Consider the following 7,005-nt stretch of genomic DNA (forward strand, 5'->3'; position numbering starts at 1 on the left):
CCCTTCCCCCTTTCCCCAACACCCCCACCCCCTCACCCCTCACTCCTTCCCCCTCACCCCTTCCCCCTCACCCCTAACCCCTTCCCCCTCCCCCCTCCCCCTCCCTCTCACCCCACGCCTGCGCGCACTTTCCGGGTCGCTCCGCCCCGACACGGCCAGTCACACCTGGAGACGACCTCTTGGCAACCTTGTTCCCTCGCGGCGAGGGGCCCTGACGACCTTATCTTGTCTGAGTCGTTGTTCTGGCGGAGACGAGCGTGACCCGGCCGTCTGCAACACAAAGACGACTTTGTTAAGACGACCAAGCTACTTCTTCACTACGACCGACCCCACAAAACGACCCGTTTAAGACGACTCCCAAGCCAAAGACTTGCTCGGACGACCGAACGGGCAGGACGGCCGACGAGGAGGGAGGGCGATGGACGACGGGGACGACTCCGATACGACAGCGACGGGGAAATAAATCGCGAGAGCCACGGAGAGGAAATGAGGCGCTTCCAGACCGCTGGCAGATGGCGGCAGATGGTGGCAGAAGGCGGCAGGCGGCCGTCGGGAGCTGTTGGGGGTTGCCACGACCCTTTGAGGGAGGGCGCGCCAAGGAGGTGGCCGTTTCTTCTCTCTCTCTCTCTCTCTCTCTCTCTCTCTCTCTCTCTCTCTCTCTCTCTCTCTCTCTCTCTCTCTCTCTCTCTCTCTCTCCCTCTCTCCTTTTTTGCGTGTGTGGTCGGGGCACATATGTGGATGTATTATTTATTACTTTATTTTTTCCCTCACTGATTTTTTTTCCTGTCGTTGCGAATTATATAATTTTCTTTTATATTTTTATTATGCTTATACTTTTGTTATTATTATTATTATTATTATTATTATTATTATTATTATTATTGCTTTGATTATTATTATTATTATTATTGTTATTATTATTATTATTGCTTTGATTATTATTATTATTATTATTATTATTATTATTATTATTTTGTTTTGTAGATTTAGTCGGTTCTGTCGTTGATAATTTTGGTTTTATTTTTTTTTTTTCTCTCTCTCATCGTCCTCTGTAGATACCCGTCAGCCGTTTTGTAAAATTTATTTTGATTATTATTTTTTTCTCTCTTCTGCTTCCCCTATAAGTTAGCCATTTTCTAAATGCGATTCTAATTCGTTTTCTTTCTCCTCTCCTCCCCCTATAGATATAAGTTAGCCATTTGTAAATAATGATTCTACTTTCCCCTCTCTCCTCCTTTCGTTAGAAATTTAGTAAATAACGATTCTAATTCCCCCTGTCTCCTCCTCCTATAGATGCACGGTCCAGTCAGCGTGTCAGAAGGCGACCTTCGTCCTCCCCATGATGGCCAGCTCGGCTGTGGCAGAGGCTATCGACTTCGATGCTGATTCTGCCGGGATAGACATGCCCATCGACCACGAGGCTTCGTCGGGTCCCGGGGAGAAGGTACGTGTGCTGAGGGTGTTGGGGGGAGGTGGGGGGAGGAGGGGGGAGAGGAGGAGTTGGAAAGGAAGGAAGAAGGAAGGAGATAGATGAATAAGGTGAGGAAGATTAGGAAGAGGAAGGGGGGGAAGGAGGAAGGATGAAAGGGGAAGGAGAGAAGTAAGAGGAAGGGAGGGAGGGAGGAAGAAGGAGGATAGAAAAGCTGGAGGAAAGGAGGGAGGGAGGAAAGAGGAGGATAGGAGAGCAGGAGAAAGAATCGGAGGAAAGAGGAGGAGGTAGAGGAGGAGGAGGAGGCAGAAATGGACGAGGGAATGGAAATGGGTCTCCGCCTTTGGTCAACCCATTTGCACGTGGTTCGGATGCCCGCCTTGGCCTCTCGCCCCCTTTCCCCTTCGCCCCTTCGCCCCCTCCCCCTCCCCCCTCCCCCCTCGCCCTCTCGCCGCCCTCATGCATGTAGACGCGTAGATCATCGCCTCCGCCGGAAAGGTCGGGAAGGTCAGCGGGAGAAGCTGCTTAAGGCAACGGCTGGGGAGGCGGATAAGGAGGGACTTGTTACGGTGACCTTCAGCACTGCACCTTACAGGAAGGACCACCAGAGCCGATGGAGGAGGGGAGGGAGCGGGAAGGAGGGAGGACGAAGGGATGGGAGGGAGGGATTGAGAGAGGGAAGGAGGCAGGAGGCGAGAAGGCGGCGCGAGGAGACAAGAGGAGGCATGTGGAGGCAGGAGGCGAAAAGGCGCGAGATCCTCTCCTCCTGGGTGTTCCTGAGAGGACTCCGGCTTCGTGACGCGTGGGTCTGGATCCTGCAGGGGCGCCCCCGTGTCGTCGCGGTGGTCCGGCGGGGGCGTGTCGAGGTGCGAAGTCGGGGGAGGGGAGGAGAGGGGGGAGGGAGGCCCCCCCATGAGGGCCCTCCCGAAGAGGTCTCTCCCTCGAGGAGAGTCGAAGGAGCTCACGGCGCCGCGCCCGTCGGAGGAGGATCACGAGGGGAAAGCCCAATTGTTATTTACATCTTCGAAGAACAATTCGATTAGTACGGCCGTCCTGCGCAGGGTTAAATAAGGCCGACGCCCCTCCCCCCACCCGCCCGTTGCAAAGGGAGGGAGGGCTCAGGGAAAGACGCGCCGTCTCGCCGATTAGGGCATCGTCGTCGTCGTCTTCGTCTTCGTCGCCACGTGCCCATCCGTGCCACATGTCCCCTCCCTCCCTCCCTCCCTCCCTCCCTCCTTCCCCTTATCTCATTGTGGTGCCAGGCAATTAAGATGCCATCACACACGCACGCACGTACACACACATGGATCCAATTTCCCGAGAGAAAGTCAAAGGCGAAGGCACTACGCTAACCACCTCCTCCCCTCCCTTCCCCTCTTCTCCTCCTCCCCCTTGCCCCTCCGCCCTCCTCCCCCTTGAACCTCCTCCCTCTCCGCAGCCCTCGCGTTCCGCTAGTCAGGTCGCAGGCACGAGAAAATGCGGCGACGTCGAATAAATTGCAAGAGCGGAGTTGAGCGTCACATTCCCCGCATGCCGCGCACATCTGCCTGCGCATTCTCCAGTCATGCCCGGGTTTTGCTGGTGGTCCCGGCGTCGCCTTTTCCCTCCCCCTTCCTTCTTTGCCCTCTCCCCCTCCCCCCTCTCCTCCCTACTTTCCCTCCTTTGCCCCTCGTCCCCCTCCCCTCTCTTCCCCTCTCGGCGCCTCCTCTCCCCTCGCCTCTCTAAAGCCCTTCTCCCCTTTCTTTCCCTCTTCCCCTCTCCACTCTCTCTTGCCCCTCCTCTCCCTTTCTCCCTCTTCCCTTCTTCCCCTCATTCCCTCATTCGTGGTCTTGGCCTCCTTCTTTTCGCCCACTTTCTCTTGATTTTGTCTGTTTTTCCACTTTTTTATTGTTTGTCACTGCCATCTCTGAAACTTTTTTTTTTAATTTTCATATTCTTCTTTCGTCCCGTCGAAAGTTTGATATTCTTTCTGCACTTTAACTTTCCTCTATTTTCTCTCTCTCACATATTTCTTTTCCCCTTCCTTTTTTCACATTTTATTCGCCCTTTTCCCCCCTTTCTATTTTTCTTCTTATACCCTTCGTCTCTTCTTTACTTTCAAAAAAAGAAAAAAAAGACAAAGCGAAATCGACAGACAGGAGGTGGTAGCTGGTGGGGGTGGGGGTGGGAGATTGGGGAATGGGGATGGGGTTGAGTGAGACTTGAGTGGGGAGTCTACGGTTGAGGGAGAGGGGTTGAGTGTGGGTCTACGGACGGGGTTGAGTTTGAGGGGTTGGGGGGGTTGGAGGGTGAGGGGGGAAGTCAGGCGTCCTTCGTTCCCTTCCCGGATCTCCTCGTCATGACTCGGTCGACAGCGACGCTTGTTCTACGTCGAGTCCTTCGGAAGCCGCGTCGACTGCACACGCTCGGGTCTGCCAGCGCGGAGGCCATGGCCAAGGCTCGCCGGCGAGGAAGGAACTGTTTAGAACCGGTGTTGTTTATCTGTTGGCCCTGTATCTGCGGCCCGAAGGACATGACAGGGGGTGATGGATGGGCGGAGTGGGTGGGGGTGGGTGGGGAGGGGTGGGGTCAGTAGACGGGGTGGAGTGGTGGGGGAGGTTTAGGATAGTGAGGGGGGGAGTGAGGGTGAAGGAGCGGGGGTAGTAGAGATTTAAGGGAGGGGGGTGTTGAGGCAGGTGGTGGGAGGGAGGGAGGATGGAGGAGGGGAGGAGGAGGGAGAAGGGGAGGGGGGAAGGGGGGTAAGAGGGTTATGAGGATGTCACTCACTCTCCACAACAATTTAAAGGTCCTTTTGGCGTCCTGTGTGGTGGTTGCTCTCGTGTTAATGGCCTTTGGGGCTGACGGGCGCTGTGCTCTGGTTTTATTTGGTGTCTGTTTGTTTGCTGGTGCTTCATTATCACTTTTGGTCTTGTGTTGTTCGTTTGTTTTGTATTATTATTGGTGTGGATTTTATTCATGAGGATTAACACTGGTATCAGATTTTCTTTTTCCTATTTCTTACTTACTTTCTTATCTTACCTTTCTTATCTTTCTTTCCTTTTTTCTGTGTAAGTTGATTTTCGTTTATTCCTTTATGTAATATCTTATCTTATCTTATCTTTGCTTGTAGGGATATTAATCTTTAAGATACTATCAGTGATTCTAACTCCCGACGTCGGGGCCAAGAGTGCCACAGTGCCACGGATAAGGGCAGTGCCATTGGGGCGGGAGTGTCACAGTACCACGAATAAATGCAGTGCCATGGGGAATACCACAGTGCCACGGGTAATTGCAGGGTCGGCAAGGGCAGGAGAATGATGTTAAGGTTTGGGATGATGGTCACTTCAAGTGGCAGCGGGAAGCCCCTCGGCACGCCACGGCTCCGGGGTGCCACTTGTGGTTGCTGTGGTAGACTCTTGTGGTTGCCGGGCTAGTTTGGGTTGTTTATGGGTTGCAGGAGGGGGGGGAGGGAGGTGGTGGGGGAAAAAGATAGGGGGAAACGGGGGCGGAAGAAAGAAAAAAAAAATTTAAATAAAAAAATTAATAAAATAATAAAAATAAAAAAATTATTAAAAATGTTAATTTTAATAATAATAATAAAATAAAATAATAATAATAATAATAATATGATAAGAAGACGAAGGAGAAGAAAAAGGAAGATGGAGGAGATAAAAAAGAAAGGGGGAATGAAGGAGGAGAAAGAGAAGGGAAAGAAGGAGTGGACAGAGCAGGAAAAAGTGTAAGAGGGGGAAAAGGTGAGGAAAGAGAAGAGGAAGAGAAAGATAAAAAGTGGGAAGAGTAGACGAAGAAGAAGAAGAACAACAAAGAGAATAAGAAAGTTTACGTAGAGCGAAGTAAGAAGAAGAGAAAGGAGAAAAGGGAGAATGAAGAGGAGGAAGAGAAGCAAAAGGAGGAAGAGGCGGAGATGAAGATAGGTGGTCCCTCGAGGCGCCTGAACACGAGCGCAAAGTCAGTATTCCCCTGGGGCCCCTCGTAATGAAAAACCTCCGCCCCGCACGAAAGGGCCCCCGGTCTTCATTGCCTTTCTGCCTTTGTCTTATTTTCCCTTTTTCCTTCCCTCTTCTCTTTTCTTTTTTGCCTTTTCTCCTTTTTTTTTTCCTCCCCCCTTTTCCCTTCTGTTTTTCTCTGCATTTTCTGTTTTCTGTTTTTTTTTCTGCTTTTTCTTTCTTCTCCTGGGTCTGTTTTTTTCCCCTTTTTTATCACCTTTCCCTTCATTCGTCGCATTCGCTTTTTCCCTTTTGTTTTTTGCCGTCTCCATTTTTTCCCGCATTCTCCTCCCTTCCTTTTTTCCTTCATTCATTCCTTCCTTTCTCTCTCTCTCCGCTCTTATCCTTCTCGTCCTTCTCCCCTTCCTTTATTATTATTATTTTTCTCCTGTATTTCCTTCCTTTTTTTCTTTTATTCCTTCCTTCCTCTCCCTCTTTTATCCCCCCCCCCTTGGTCTTATCCGCCTCGTCCCTGTCTCCTTCCCCTCGACCTCTGCCACTTTTGCGGCGGGCCGGGGGCGTGCAAGATTGTGCAAGAGAGTGCAACATGGCGTGAGTTCGTTGCAGCGCCGGGTGTTCGGAGTGGCCGCTTGACCCGCTGCTAATTGTGATAATCAGCGGGTGTCACGGAGCAGCTGATTGATACGGCGAGGCCTCTTCCCCCCGGGGGGGGGGGAAGGGGGGGGGGGGAGGGGAGGGGATTTTTTGGGGGTTTTGGGGGGAGTTTAGGGGGGGGGGGGGGGGGTTCTTATTGTTTGTGTGTGTGTGTGGATGGGTGGATGGGGAGTTGTTGTTGTTGTTGTTTTTAGTTTTTTAGGTTTTTTTTTTTTCTTTTTCCCCTTTTTTTCTCTCTTTCTTTTTTTCTTTCCCCCCCCTCCTCCCCCTCTCCCCCCTTTTTTTCCCCCCCCCCCCCCCCCTCCTCCTCATCCCCCCCCCTCCCCCTCCTCCTCCCTCCCTCCCCCCTCACCCCTCCCCTCTCCTCCCTCTCTTCCCTTTAATTTTTTTTTTCCCCCCTCCCTTCTCTTTTCTTCCCTCCTCTTCTTTTTTCTTCCCCTTTCCCCCCCTTCTCTCTCTCTCCCCCTTCCCTTGTAAAATTTTCTTAAGGGGAAAAAATTTCCCTTCTAAAAAATTCGTAAAAATTAAAGGGGGGGGGGAGGGGGGAGGGGAAGGACGGAAGGGGTGTGAGGTTTTTTTAAGAGGAGAATGTTTTTTTTCCTTTTTCCCTTTTTTTTTTTTTCGTTTTTTCTTCTCTCTCTCTTTTTCATCTTCTATCCCTTTTTTTTCCTTCTATCTATTTCTATTTCTATTTTTTATCCCTATTTTTCCCTCCACTCCGCCCCTCCTTCCCTCCCCCGCCGATTCCTCCCCTCCCTCCCTCCCTCCCATACCCTTACCCCGCTCCACCGTACCCCCCCCCCCCCTCCTCTCTCTCCCTGATCTTGTCCGCGACGTGTTTCATTGTGGAAGCGTCTTTGTGTCGCCTTGACGTCTTATGCCCTCTTTATTGCGTTGGGGGAAGAGGGGGAAGGAGGGGAGGAAGGGGAGAGGTGGAGAGGGGAGGAGGAAGAGGAGGGGAAGGGCGGCTGAGAG

Source organism: Penaeus monodon, chromosome 10 (assembly GCF_015228065.2).
Source record: "Penaeus monodon isolate SGIC_2016 chromosome 10, NSTDA_Pmon_1, whole genome shotgun sequence".
Taxonomy (NCBI): Eukaryota; Metazoa; Arthropoda; class Malacostraca; order Decapoda; family Penaeidae; genus Penaeus; species Penaeus monodon.